The sequence below is a fragment of the Artemia sp. Qi Xiang Cuo genome, chromosome 20, assembly GCF_049724085.1.
Source record: "Artemia sp. Qi Xiang Cuo chromosome 20, ASM4972408v1, whole genome shotgun sequence".
Taxonomy (NCBI): domain Eukaryota; kingdom Metazoa; phylum Arthropoda; class Branchiopoda; order Anostraca; family Artemiidae; genus Artemia; species Artemia sp. Qi Xiang Cuo.
The window spans coordinates 13,600,998-13,616,207 of NC_142813.1; positions in this window are offsets into that span (position 1 = coordinate 13,600,998).

Sequence of the window (15,210 nt, forward strand, 5' to 3'; positions counted from 1 at the left end):
TCTTTCGTTTTTTGTCAAAGCTTATCAAACAGCACATCATTTGAAAGCTATGCTTCTTCTGAACATCTTTCTAGTGTTGGTTTCCACATCAAACTTAAAAGGGCCACACAAATCCTCATTTGCCTCCCATCTCCCCTTTCCCCTCAAACCCTCCATGTCAAAACAAGAAAGATGAAAATTTGTAAAAAGATTTGTTAAAGTAAGATGTATCTTAAATGGAGAAGGTTTCCTTGTCTAGGAATGTCCTAGCTCCATAAACCCCCCTACCCCTGAATCTAAGTACCTCCCAAAGAAAAACATGGTAAATTCAAATTTCGTTCAAAACTATTGGATAAGACTTGGATATTTAAAATCTTTACGTCAGAAGCTTTTAAATGAGGTGTTGCATGACTATATTGAGTTATATTTTATTTTTACTTTTATGGAGGTAGTCTAGAGGTAGGTCAAATAAGATTTTGCAAGTTCTGTCAAAGCTTATCAAACAGCACATCATTTGAAAGCTATCCTTCTTCTGAACATGTTTCTAGCGTTGTCTTCTACATCAAACCTAAAAGGGCCACACAAATCCTCTTTTGCCTCCCATTTCCTCTTTCCTCTCAAACCCTATGTGTCAAAACAAAAAAAATGAAAATTCATAAATAGATTTGTTATAGTAAGGTATATCTTAAATCGAGAAGTTTTCATTTCCTAGGAATGTCCTAGCTCCATAAACCCCCCTACCCCTGAATATAAGGACCTCCCAAAGAAAAACATGGCAAATGTTTTGGATAAGACTTGGATTTTTAAAATCTTTATGTCAGGAGATTTCAAATAAGGGGTCACATGACTATATTCAATTATACTTTGTTTTTACTGTTATAGAGGTAGTCTAGAGGTGAGCCAAAAGAGGTCTTTCATTTTTTGTCAAAGCTTATCAAACAACACATCATTTGAAAGCTATCCTTCTTCTGAACATGTTTCTAGCATTGTTTTCTACATTAAACCAAAAGTGATCACACAAATCCTCTTTTACCTCCCATCTCCCCTTTTCTCTCAAACCCTCCATGTCAAAACAAGAAAAATGAAAATTCGTAAAAAAAATTCGTTAAAGTAAGATATATCTTAAATAGAGAAGGTTTCCTTCCCTTGGAATGTCCTAGCTTCATAAACCCCCCTACCCCTGAATATAAGCACCTCCCAAAGAAAACATGGCAAATTCAAATTTAGTTTAAAAATTATTGCATAAGACTTGGATATTTAAAATATTTATGTCATGAGCTTTCAAATGAGGTGTTGCATGACTATATTCAGTTATATTTTATTTTTTACTGTTATGGAGGTAGTCCAGAGGTAGGCCAAATGAGGTCTTTCATTTTTTTAAAAGCTTATCAAACAACACATTATTTGAAAGCTATCCTTCTTCTGAACATATTTATAGTGTCGGTTTCTACATAAAACCTAAAACGGCCCCACAAATACTCTTTTGCCTCCCATCTTCCCTGTCCTCTCAAACCCTCCATGTCAAAAAAAGAAAAATGAAAATTCGTAAAAAGATTTGTTACAGTAAGATATATCTTAAATGGAGAATTTTACCTTGCATAGGAATGTCCTAGCTGTATAAACCCTCCTACCTCTGAATGTAAGTAACTCCCAAAGAAAAACATGGCAAATTCATATTTGGTTCAAGAACTATTGGATATGATTTGGATATTTAAAATCTTTATGTCAGGAGCTTTCAAACGAGGTGTCGCATGACTACATTCAATTATATTTTATTTTTTGCTGTTATGGAAGTAGTCTAGAGGTTGCCCAAATGAGGTTTTTCACTTTTTGTCAAAGCTTATCAAACAGCACAGCATTTGAAAGCTATCCTTCTTCTGAACATGTTTCCAGTGTAGGTTTCCACATAAACCCTAAAAGAGCCCCACAAATCCTCTTTTGCCTCCCATCTCCCCTTTCCTCTCATACCCTCCAGGTCAAAACAAGAAAAATGAAAACTCGCACAAAGATTCTTCATAGTAAGATGTATCGTAGATGGAGAAGTTTTCCGTGCCTAGGAATATTCTAGCTCCATAAGCCCCCTACCCTTGAATATAAGTCCCTCCCAAAGAAAAACATGGCAAATTCAAATTTGATTTAAAAACTATTAGATAAGACTTGGATATTTAAAATCTTCATGTCAGGAGCTTTCAAATAAGGTGTCGCATGACCATATTCAATTTTATTTTATTTTTTACTGTCATGGAGGTAGTCTAGAGGTAGGCCAAATGAGGTCTTTCATTTTTTGTCAAAGCTTATCAAACAGCACATCATTTGAAAGCTATTCTTCTTCTGAACATGTTTCTAGTGTCAGCTACTACATCAAACCTAAAAGGGCCACACAAATCCTCTTTTGCCTCTCGTTTCCCCTTTCCTCTCAAACCCTCCATGTCACAACAAGAAAAATAAAAATTCGTAAAAAAAATTCGTTAAAGTAAGATATATCTTAAATAGAGAAGTTTTCCTTGCCTAGGAATGTTCTAGCTTTATAAACCCTCCTACCTCTGAATGTAAGTACTTCCCAAATAATAACTGACAAATTCAAATTTGGTTCAAAAACTATTGGGTAAGACTTGGATATTTAAAATCTTTATGTCAAGAGCTTTCTAATGTGGTCTTGCATGACTATATTCAGTTGATTTTGAATTGAAGTTATCAAGTATTTTGGGCAATAGGTTGCATAGGTTGCATCAAGACTGGGCTGGGTAATTGTAGACAGAGAAAAGCCAAGACAGATAGTCCAAATAATTGAGAGGCAAATGTTTAAATTGCTGGGGCAAGGGTAAATGGCAGGAGTATGAATGACTCTCTTATTGGACACATACTTGTCAGGTTAGTTTTTGGAAAGGCATGCCTGCCTAGAGTCTTAGGCAATCAAGAATTTAAAAAAGAGGCAAACAAGGCACACCCGCCTATGGTCTTAAGAAGGTTGACCAAGAATTTAAAATTGACATAGGACCATAAATTTGCTTGAAATAACAGGCAAAACAATCGTTTAAAGCCATTTTTATCTTTCAAATAGTACCTATTCGTTGCCTAAGCTTAGCCCCAAATTCGGAAAAAAATTTGAATTTTTCACACATTTTTAAAATTTTTGGGTCACTTGCTCGATACTCTGGGCGGGTGGGCGCCCTCAAATATTGTCCCAAATTCCTCTCTCAATTTAGCACTTGTTCACGGATACCCAATAGTTTTTGAACCAAATTTGAATTTGTCATGTTATTATTTGGGAAATACTTACATTCAGAGGTAGGAGGGTTTATAAAGCTAGAACATTCCTAGGCAAGGAAAACTTCTCTATTTAAGATATATCTTACTATAACGAATTTTTTTACGAATTTTTATTTTTCTTGTTTTGACATGGAGGGTTTGAGAGGAAAGGGGAGACGGGAGGCAAAAGAGGATTTGTGTGGCCCTTTTAGGTTTGATGTAGAAGCTGACACTAGAAACATGTTCAGAAGAAGAATAGCTTTCAAATGATGTGCTGTTTGATAAGCTTTGACAAAAAATGAAAGACCTCATTTGGCCTACCTCTAGACTACCTCCATAACAGTAAAAAATAAAATAAAATTGAATATGATCATGCGACAACTCATTTGAAAGCTCCTGACATAAAGATTTTAAATATCCAAGTCTTATCTAATAGTTTTTGAATCAAATTTGAATTTGCCATGTTTTTCTTTGGGAGGTACTTATATTCAAGGGTAGGGGGCTTATGGAGCTAGGACATTCCTAGGCACGGAAAACTTCTTTATCTACGATACATCTTACTATGAAGAATCTTTGTACGAGTTTTCATTTTTCTTGTTTTGACCTGGAGGGTATGAGAGGAAAGGGGAGATGGGAGGCAAAAGAGGATTTGTGGGGCCCTTTTAGGGTTTATGTGGAAACCGACACCAGAAATATGTTTAGAAGAAGGGTAGCTTTCAAAAGATGTGCAGTTTGATAAGCTTAGACAAAAAGTGAAAAACCTCATTTGGGCAACCTCTAGACTACCTCCATAACAGCAAAAAATAAAATATAATTGAATATAGTCATGCGACACCTCGTTTGAAAGCTCTTGACATAAAGATTTTAAATATCCAAATTATATCCAATAGTTTTTGAACCAAATATGAATTTGCCATGTTTTTCTTTGGGAGTTACTTATTCAGAGGTAGGAGTGTTTATACAGCTAGGACATTCCTATGCAAGGTAAAATTCTCCATTTAAGATATATCTTACTGTAGCAAAGCTGTTTACGAATTTCCATTTTTCTTTTTTTGACATGGAGGGTTTGAGAGGACAGGGAAGATGGGAGGCAAGAGTATTTTGAGGCCGTGTTAGGTTTTATTTAGAAAACGACACTATAAACATGTTCAGAAGAAGGATAGCTTTCAAATGATGTATTGTTTGATAAGCTTTGACAAAAAATGAAAGACCTCATTTGGCCTACCTCTAGACTACCTCCATAACAGTAAAAAATAAAATATAACTGAATATAGTCATGCGACACCTCATTTGAAGGCTCATGACATAAATATTTTAAATATCCAAGTCTTATGCAATAATTTTTGAACCAAATTTGAATTTGCCATGTTTTCTTTGGGAGGTGCTTATATTCAGGGGTAGGGGGGTTTATGAAGCTAGGACATTCCAAGGGAAGGAAAACTTCTCCATTTAAGATATATCTTACTATAAAGAATCTTTTTACGAATTTTCATTTTTCTTGTTTTGACATGGAGGGTTTGAGAGAAAAGGGGAGATGGGAGGCAAAAGAGGATTTGTGTGATCCCTTTTGGTTTAATGTAGAAAACAATGCTAGAAACATGTTCAGAAGAAGGATAGCTTTCAAATGATGCGTTGTTTGCTAAGCTTTCACAAAAAATTAAAGACCTCTTTTGGCTCACCTCTAGACTACCTCTATAACAGTAAAAACAAAATATAATTGAATATAGTCATGTGACCTCTTATTTGAAATCTCCTGACATAAAGATTTTAAAAATCCAAGTCTTATCCAATAGTTTTTGAACCAAATTTAAATTAGGACATTCCAAGGGAAGGAAAACTTCTCCATTTAAGATATATCTTACTATAAAGAATCTTTTTACGAATTTTCATTTTTCTTGTTTTGACATGGAGGGTTTGAGAGGAAAGAAGAAATGGGAGGCAAAAGAGGATTTGTGTGGCCCTTTTAGGTTTGATGTAGAAGACAACGCTAGAAACATGTTCAGAAGAAGGATAGCTTTCAAATGACGTGCTGTTAGATAAGCTTTGACAAAACGTGCAAAATCTTATTTGGCCTACCTCTAGACTACCTCCATAACAGTAAAAATAAAATATAACTCAATATAGTCATGCAACACCTCATTTAAAAGCTTCTGACGTAAAGATTTTAAATATCCAAGTCTTATCCAATAGTTTTGAACCAAATTTGAATTTACCATGTTTTTCTTTGGGAGGTTCTTAGATTCAGGAGTTTTATCAGGGGGATCAGGTCAGGGGGTTTATGGAGCTAGGACATTCCTAGGCAAGGAAACCTTCTCCATTTAAGATACATCTTACTTTAACAAATCTTTTTACAAATTTTCATCTTTCTTGTTTTGACATGGAGGGTTTGAGGGGAAAGGGGAGATGGGAGGCAAATGAGGATTTGTGTGGCCCTTTTAAGTTTGATGAGGAAACTGACACCAGAAACATGTTCAGAAGAAGGATAGCTTTCAAATGATGTGCTGTTTGATGATTCTTTGACAAAAAGCGAAAAACCTCATTTGGTCTACCTCTAGACTACCTCCATAATGATAAAAAATAAAATATAATTGAATATAGTCATGCGACACCTCATTTGAAAGCTCCTGACGTAAAGATTTTAAATATCTAAGTCTTATGCAATAGTCTTTGAAACAAATTTTAATTTGCCATGTTTTTCTTTGGGAGGTACTTATATTCAGGGGTAGGGTGGTATATGGAGCTAGGAAATTCCTAGGCAAGGAAAACTTCTCCATTTAAGATATATGTTACTATAACATATCTTTTTACGAACTTTCATTTTTCTTGTTTTGACATGGAGGGTTTGAGAGGAAAGGGGAGATGGGAGGCAAAAGTGGATTTGTGTGGCCCTTTTAGGTTTAAGGTAGAAAACAACGCTAGGAACATGTTCAGAAGAAGGATAGCTTTCAATGAAATGACAAAAAATGAAAGACCTCATTTGGCCTACCTCTAGACTACCTCCATAACAGAAAAATAAAATGTAATTGAATATAGTCATACGACACCTCATTTGAAGCTCCTGACAAAGATTTTAAATATCCAAGTCTTATCCAATAGTCTTTTTTAACCAAACTTGAATTTGCCATGTTTTTCTTTGGGAGGTACACATATTCAGGGGTCGGGGGTTTATGGAGCTAGGGCATTCCTGGGCAATGAAAACTTCTCTATTTAAGATATATCTTACATTAACGAATCTCTTTACAAATTTTAATTTTTCTTGTTTTGACATGGAGGGTTTGAAAGGAAATGGGAGGCCAAAGAGGATTTGTGTGGCCCTTTTAGGTTTGATTCAGAAAACAACACTAGAAACATGTTCAGAAGAAGGATAGCTTTCAAATGATGTGCTGTTTGATGAGCTTTGACAAAAAGCGAAAAACCTCATTTGGTCAACCTCTAGACTACCTCCATAACGATAAAAAGTAAAATATAAATGAATATAGTCATGCGAAACCTCATTTGAAAGCTCCTGGCGTAAAGATTTTAAATATCTAAGTCTTATGCAATAGTTTTTGAAACAAATTTTAATTTGCCATGTTTTTCTTTGGGAGGTACTTATATTCAGGGGTAGGGTGGTTTATGGAGCTAGGACATTCCTAGGCAAGGAAAACTTCTCCATTTAAGATGTATGTTACTATAAAAAATCTTTTTAGGAACTTTCATTTTTCTTATTTTGACATGGAGGGTTTGAGAGGAAAGGGGAGATGGGAGGCAAAAGAGGATTTGTGTGGTCCTTTTAGGTTTAATGTAGAAAACAACGCTAGAAACATGTCCAGAAGAAGGATAGCTTCCAAATGATGTGCTGTTTGATAAGCTTTGACAAAAAAATGAAAGACGTCATTCGGCCTACCTCTAGACTACCTCCATGACAGTAAAAATAAAATATAATTGAATATAGTCATTTGACACCTCATTTGAAAGCTCCTGACATAAAGGTTTTAAATATTCAAGTATAATCCAATAGTTTTTGAACCAAATTTGAATTTGCCATGTTTTTCTTTGGGAGGTACTTATATTCTGGGGTGGGGGGTTTATGAAGCTAGGGCATTCCTGGGCAATGAAAACTTTTCTATTTAAGATATATCTTACTATAACGAATCTCTTTACGAATTTTTATTTTTCTTGTTTTGACATGGAGGGTTTGAGAGGAAAGGGGAGATGGGAGGCAAAAGAGGATTTGTGTGGCCCTTTTAGGTTTGATGTAGAAAACAAAACTAGAAACATGTTCAGAAGAAGGATAGCTTTCAAATGATGTGCTGTTTGATAAGCTTTGACAAAAAGCAAAATACCTCATTTGGTCTACCTCTAGGTTACCTCCATAACGATAAAAATAAAATATAATTGAATATAGTCATGCGGCACCTCATTTGAAATCTCCTGACATAAAGATTTTAAATATCTAAGTCTTATGCAATAATTTTTGAACCAAATTTGAATTTGCCATGTTTTTCTTTGGGAGGTACTTATATTCAGGGGTAGGGGGGGGGGGTATGGATCTAGGACATTCCTAGTCAAGGAAAACTTCTCTATTTAAGATATATGTTAATATAGTAAATCTTTTTACAAACTTTCATTTTTCTTGTTTTGACATGGAGGGTTTGAGAGGAAAGGGGAGATGGGAGGCAAAAGAGAATTTGGGTGGCCCTTTTAGGTTTGATGTAGAAAACAACACTAGAAACATGTTCAGAAGAAGGATAGCTTTCAAATGATGTGCTGTTTGATAAGCTTTGACAAAAAGTGAAAAACCTCATTTGGACTACCTTTAGACTACCTCCATAACAATAAAAAATAAAATATAATTGAATATAGTCATGCAACACCTCATTTGAAAGCTCCTGCCATGAAGATTTTAAATATCCAAGTCTTATGCATTAGTTTTTGAGCCAGATTTGAATTTGCCATGTTTTTTTTTGGGAGGTACTTACATTCAGAGGTAGGGAGGTTTATAAAGCTGGGACATTCCTAGGCAAGGAAAACTTCTCCATTTAAGATATATCTTACCATAACGAATCTTTTAACAAATTTTCATTTTTCTTGTTTTGACTTGGAGGGTTTGAGGGGAATGGGGAGATGAAAGGCAAAAGAGGATTTGTGTGGCCCTTTTAGGTTTAATGTAGAAAACAACGCTAGAAACGTATTCAGAAGAAGGATAGCTTTCAAATGATGTGCTGTTTGATAAGCTCTGACAAAAAGTGAAAAACCTCATTTGGTCTACCTCTTGACTACCTCCAGAACAATAAAAATATAATATAATTGAATATAGTCATGCGACACCTCATTTGAAAGCTCTTGACATAAATATTTTAAATATCCAAGTCTTATCCAATAGTTTTTGAACCAAATTTAAATTTGCCATGTTTTTCTTTGGGAGGTACTTATATTCAGGAGTAGGGGGGTTTATGGAGCTAGGACATTCCTAGGGAAGGAAACCTTCTCCATTTAAGTTATACCTTACTGTAAAGAATCTATTTACAAGTTTTCATGTTTCTTGTTTTGACATGGAGGGTTTGAGAGGAAAGGGGAGATGAAAGGCAAAAGAGGATTTGTGTAGCCCTTTTAGGTTTAATGTATAACACAACGCTAGAAACATACTCAGAAGAAGGATAGCTTTGAAATGATGTGCTGTTTGATAAGCTTTGACAAAAAATGAAAGACCTCATTTGGCCTACCTCTAGACTACCTTTGTAATAGTGAAGATAGAATTTGATTGAAGATACTCATGCAACACCTTATTTGAAAGATGCTGATATAAAGATTTTAAATATCCAAGTCTTATCCAATAGTTTTTGAACAAAATTTAAATTTGCCATGTTTTCTTTGGTAGGTCTTGTTATTTAGGGGTAGGGGGGTTTATGGAGCTAGGACATTCCTAGGAAATGAAAACTTCTCTATTTAAGATATATTTTACTATAACATATCTCTTTATGAATTTTCATTTTTCTTGTTTTGACAAGGAGGGCTTGGGAGGAAAGGGAAGATGGGAGGCAAAAGAGGATTTGTGGGGCCATTTTAGGTTTGAAAATAACCTAATATGTAGAAAATAACCTTTCAAACATGTTTAGAAGAAAGATAGCTTTTAAATGATGTGCTGATTGAAAGCTTTTGAATAAAAAATGAAGCAACAAAACTGGTCTGCCTCTACCTCAATAGGCCTAACAGTCAAAATAATATTTTTTTTGAATATAGTCATGTAACACCTCATTTGAAAGCTCCTGACAAAGTAATTCCAAATAACAATGAAAAATTCTGTGAAAAAAATCTTCAGTCATTATTTTTAAGTTCACGCTTATATTTGTACTTTTAAGTAAAATATCAAATACAGCAAAAAAATTCAAAAACTTAGCATCAGTTGAGAGCTGTAAGTGTCAGCAGTTTTTTTTTTAAGGATAGTTTTTATTTTCAGAGCTATAGGGTAAGCAATTTTGGGACAGGGAGATAAACCCAGAGATGGGAGCCAGGAGATAACTTCATCCTGGTATTAGATTTGGAAAGAGCATAGAAAAAGGCGGTCAATATCTACCAAATCATATTATTGAGTTAATAAAGTGAATACACCATTTGATGCCTTTTTTATGCTGATTATAAATATAATAAGCATTTCTATTGGAAATGAATTTCAGCCCCCCCCCCTATGTCGACTAGACCTACCCTAACCCTGAATGGAAATATAGAGGGGGGGGGCTGAAATTCATTTCCAAAAGAAATGCTTATTATATTTGTAATCAGCATAAAAAAAGGCATCAAATGGTGTATTCACTTTAGTCCTAACTCAATAATATGATTTGGTACTTATTGACCAAAAAGACATTGAGTGGTATGTTTACTTTATTTGTAAGTCAATAGTATGAATAACAAAAATTTTACCAAAATCATATAAAAAAGTTGAAATAGGTCCTTGGCTATTTTCTTGATTAAGGAGGTCACATCAGCTTTTAATAGGCCTACCCTTATTGAAAGTAATTCAAAGAGTAGCCTGTACAAAAAGTTTGGTTCAATCCCACTTTCTAGGGCTGCTATACTATGAGAAAAAGGTTAAGATGGCTAGGACACATGCTGCAGATGAAGGATAACAGATTGCCAAAGATTGTTCTTTTTGGCCAACTGTTTAGGGCTATACTGAAAGCAGGTTGTCCATGGTTGGGTAGGAGGATGTCATAAAGAAAGATTTAAGGGGAATGAAAACTTCCCAGGAGGGTGTAAAGAGGGAGGCCTTGAATAGATTGGGATGGAGGAGGATTGTGTGTAGCTTTGCTAACCTTAGGTGGCTTGGTGCTGTTTTGAGTTTTGGTACTCCTGTACTAAACACACTCTTTTATATACTGCAATGCAAACCAGTCACAAAATAGACCAAGATACATGATGAAAAACAGGTTTATGCTGGCTTGTGGGATATAAACAAAAGCAAGAACTATATATAAACTGTTGTTTTTGGGGGTTTAGGAGGGGGAAGGTACCTAGGTTAGGTTAGGTTATGTATTGAATATTTGCTATGCTTTACCCCCCCCCTCACCTTTAATGTGCAAATATATAGCCCAAATTTGTTTCTAAACTATTATATATTCATCATAATTTATTTTGTTTTCATTAGCTTTAACCAAACTAGCACTGTATAAAAGAGTGCATTTAGTACAGGAGTACCTGAGTTGTTAGTAGTAGTAGCAGTGATTATAGAAAGAAAGCAGGCTTATCCTCCACTTTTGGCTCCATAAATAGATGTCAAACTGACATTGGGTGATATTGTTGAGACATGTCCAAGAATATTTATGCACTTCACAACTGGAAAAGAATGTGGCTCCTACTATAAGGTTTTTGAGGGTACAAAATTGATCAGTAGGCCCGTTTTCAAATTTTGCAAATTTGTAAAGTAAACAAACAAGTTCAGAACAAACCAAAATTCACAAATTCTTTTACATTCAAGAGTGTCAACAAAATTGGAGGTCACAATGGATTCAGTTGTAAAAAAAGATAAAAAAAAAATTGTATTTTCAATGCATAAAATAATGTCCTGCTCTTCAACCACTCCATATTTTATATTGGAAATATTATCAAAACGTAAAGCACTATATTGCTGCTGATCAAACATTTTGACTGGATATTAGAATATTTCCTGGATTTCAAATGCAACCCATCATTTTAGTTCTTCAGAAGAAAAACCAATCAAATTTGCTGATATTCTTATAATTAACCAATCATTATACCATGTCTATTAAAAAACTATCGCAAATGAATTAAAAAAAAATCCTCAAAGAAAAGAAAAGAACAATATTAAGACCTTAGATTAAGAGAAATAAAGTTAAACCAAATTAAACCTTGAAACAAGCAGAAATTAAAATGAATAAAAAAGTGGAAACTAAAAGGAACTGAAATTGAAATATATATAATCACACATAACATAAGGAAAACAGCTTCCAATTTGGATGGATAAATGAATCCTGAAAAGAATCAAAGTTTAAAATGAGCAATCATATAATTGAAAAAAAAATGCTGAAATGTTATAGGGAACAATATTATTGTTATGGGAACTACCATAGGAAATGGCATATCCATTTTCTTCAGTAGTAACATAGGACATAAATTAGGTAGCTTTCTCCCACCCAGGCAAATCTTTATTTATTCTTGATTTTGCAGGATATTTCCAGAGTAGGTGGGCTCCAATAGCAAAATTAGGGGATCTTATGTTTTCAATACTTTTGATTACAGATGAGGTAGTATTAGTGGCAAAATCAAAAGAAGAACTGCAGACACTTTAAGATCTTAACTAGATCTCAAAAGGCTACAATTAAGTTGTGATAAAACAGAAATTAGGGTTGTAGTATGCAAAGAAATAATACAGAGCAAGTGTGTAGATTTTACTACAAATGGAGAGTTTAGGGTTCAAGTTCAATCATTTTGTTACTAACATATACATGTATATAATTGACATAGGCCCATGGGGAGACAAGCTCAAAAATTAGGCCTAGACAAAGATACAATAAGAAATTACACTACAATACATTAATAAACATGACGGCAAAGATACAATAATATGAAAGTAGCAGCTAGCCCAGGATCCATAAATAAATATAAAAAATAATTCAATATTATTAAACATAAATTAATACTAGAAGATAGCCAAGAGGCCCACATTCACCCAGAACAACAAACATTTTTAAAAAGACACTTAATTAAAAGTAATCCTGAACTAAATGAAATTTAAGATTCCTTTTTATTATATGGATAGAAGAAAATTTATTTATGAGATCCTTGTGAGCATCCCAGCACCAGGCTATTGACACAAATGGAGCAAATTTAGATCTCTCAGCACTATACTTGTCAATGTAGATACTCTTTTTTTGTTGTGTGTTATAATGATGTAATTTCTTAGTGTTGTAATTAAATTTGAAAATAATTGCTCCAAATGTAAATTGTTGAGAAACTAGAAGTATCTAGGTAAGTTATAAAGATAACTAACTTATAAACTAGATAAGTTTATAAAGATGCTGTAGAAGACTTATTTGGAAGTGCAATAGGCAATGGAATAAAAATTTTCAGGATTCTTAGGGCTTTATTTTGTAAAATCTGTGTTGGTATAATATGGCTTTTAAATGTAGATAAATATACTAGAGAACAATAATTAATATTAGACTGAATCAGAGCAAAATAAATGCTTCATAAAGCAGAGTAGGGCAAATAATGCTTCAACCTTCGCATTAAACCAACACACCTTGAAATATTTAAGCGTATATTTTGAATGTGCGTTTTAAAAGATAAGCTTTCATCAATCACAAGTCCAAGCTACTTTATCATTTTCACCCAAGATATTGATAATAGATACTTTGAAGAAGTAACTCAGGTAATGTGAGGGCATATATTTGACTTTCTGCCATAAATTGTGAAATTAGTTTTTGATAAATTCAAAGCAATAAAATTTGAAGAACACCAATCAAGAACATTAGAAAATGCAGTATCAAATTTTGCCTCCAACTCCTTGTCATTCCTCTCAGAAATTGAAACTGCAGTATCATCAGCAAAATGTGTGTTGAGACATGGGATTGCCAAAGCATGGTGGAGATCATTTATATAAATTATAAAAAGCAGAGGACCTAGGACAGAGCCCTGAGGTACCCCAACCATCAAGGACTGAGGAACTGGCAAAGAGAGGAAATTACCTCCATCTGTTTGTTGCTTTCTCTTATCAAGATAAGATTTAACTAGATCCAATGCTGGTCCGCGCACACTACAATTATCCAATTTACAAAAAAGAATACAATGGGATATTGTATCAAATGCTTTTTTAAAATCTAAATATATTGTTGCTGGAATTTCACCTCTACCTGACCATTCATGAATAAATTGGATGAGAGCAATGATAGCATGTTGAGTATTGTGTCCAGACTTAAAACCAAACTGGGAATTTATGAAAAAATTAGACAGTTTAAGAAAGTCATAGAACCTCTTATAAATTGCCTTGTCAAATATTTTAGAAAATGCTGACAAAATAGAAATAGAGCGGTAATTTGATGGGTTTTCAGGAGAGTCACCTTTGTGAAGTGGAATTATCCTTGCTTCTTTAAAAGCAGACAGGAAAACTCCATTTTAAATGAAAGATTAATTATATGCTGTAATGGTAAAATTACTGCAGGCAATATTTCTTTAACAATTATAGAACTAGACCCGTCAATTCCCACTGAATTACCTGGATTTAGATCACACACTATTTTTGTTACTTCAAACTGAGAAATAGGCCCAAGAAAAATTGAATCAAACTGGTTCATTACTGATGAAACAATTTTCTCTCCTATACTAGCAAAATAAGTATTCAAAATATCAGCCACTTTCTCCAATTTATTAGTAGTCAATCCCTCTTCTAAACTAATAAGTTCAGGAAACTTGGAATTCCTTTGTTTTTTATAATAGAATTAATTAAAGACCACGTTTTGTGAGGAGAATTTTGAGCTTCTTTGAAAGACTCTTTATAATACCTATGTTTTGACAATCGTATCAGTGTGGTTAATTTATTTTTGACAATTTAAAAATTTTTAATAGTATAATCAACGTTTAGGGTTTAACGTTTTGGGTTATTACAAGAGCCCTTCAGGTGATTAGGCGATTGGCAATTATAGCAGCACCTCGGTGGATGCTGGAACTCATGAACATGGAAAATCTCATAACCAACTTTCACGCCAAGCTTCAGTGCATTAGCAAGAGCAATTGCATTTTCAAAAAACATTTCAGCAGCAAAACAATTGCCAATTCGTTTTGCATCCTTAATATTGCCACAGCCAATTAGCATGCCCACATCAAAGGCATTTGATAAACCTTTCAAAATACCAATATATTTTGTTTCATTTACTTTGACATCACAGTTGCTCATTACAGAGGGAACAGAATCGCAAAAGTCCTCAGCAGCAATCTGATCAATCCGCACCACCAATTTATCAACAGAGGGCTTTATGTTATGAATACATTCATGACCAGGTATAAGGTCAATCACTTCACGGCGTTTTGCAGGATTGTTAAGGTGAGATGGAACTTTTGAAATGACAATAATTGCATGATTATCAGCGATTGGCTGGGGCTTGGGGTGGCCAAGAGGAGGAAAATTTAGATCATAAGACACAATTTTCTCATGGATTTGCTTGAGTTTGGAGTCAATGTTTAGTAGCCTTGATGCGAGACTTGAATATGCAACAGCTGGAATGACAGGAACCTTGGTAGGCAAAATAATCACGTAAGCAGGCAAAATAAAACCATCAGACTCGCATTTCTGAAAGGTCTCAATTATATCCTTTATGTGACGGTAATTAGCTAGATCACCTTGCCATCAAGGCACACGTTCGCCCACGAACACTCGAGACCATAAGTCAGTTTTAGCTATCGTAATAGACTTTTCATCAAAAAAGTCAGATTGTATGAAAACAAAAGAAATTTAAAGAAAGTGGAGAAAGCATTAAAATATGAACTAAG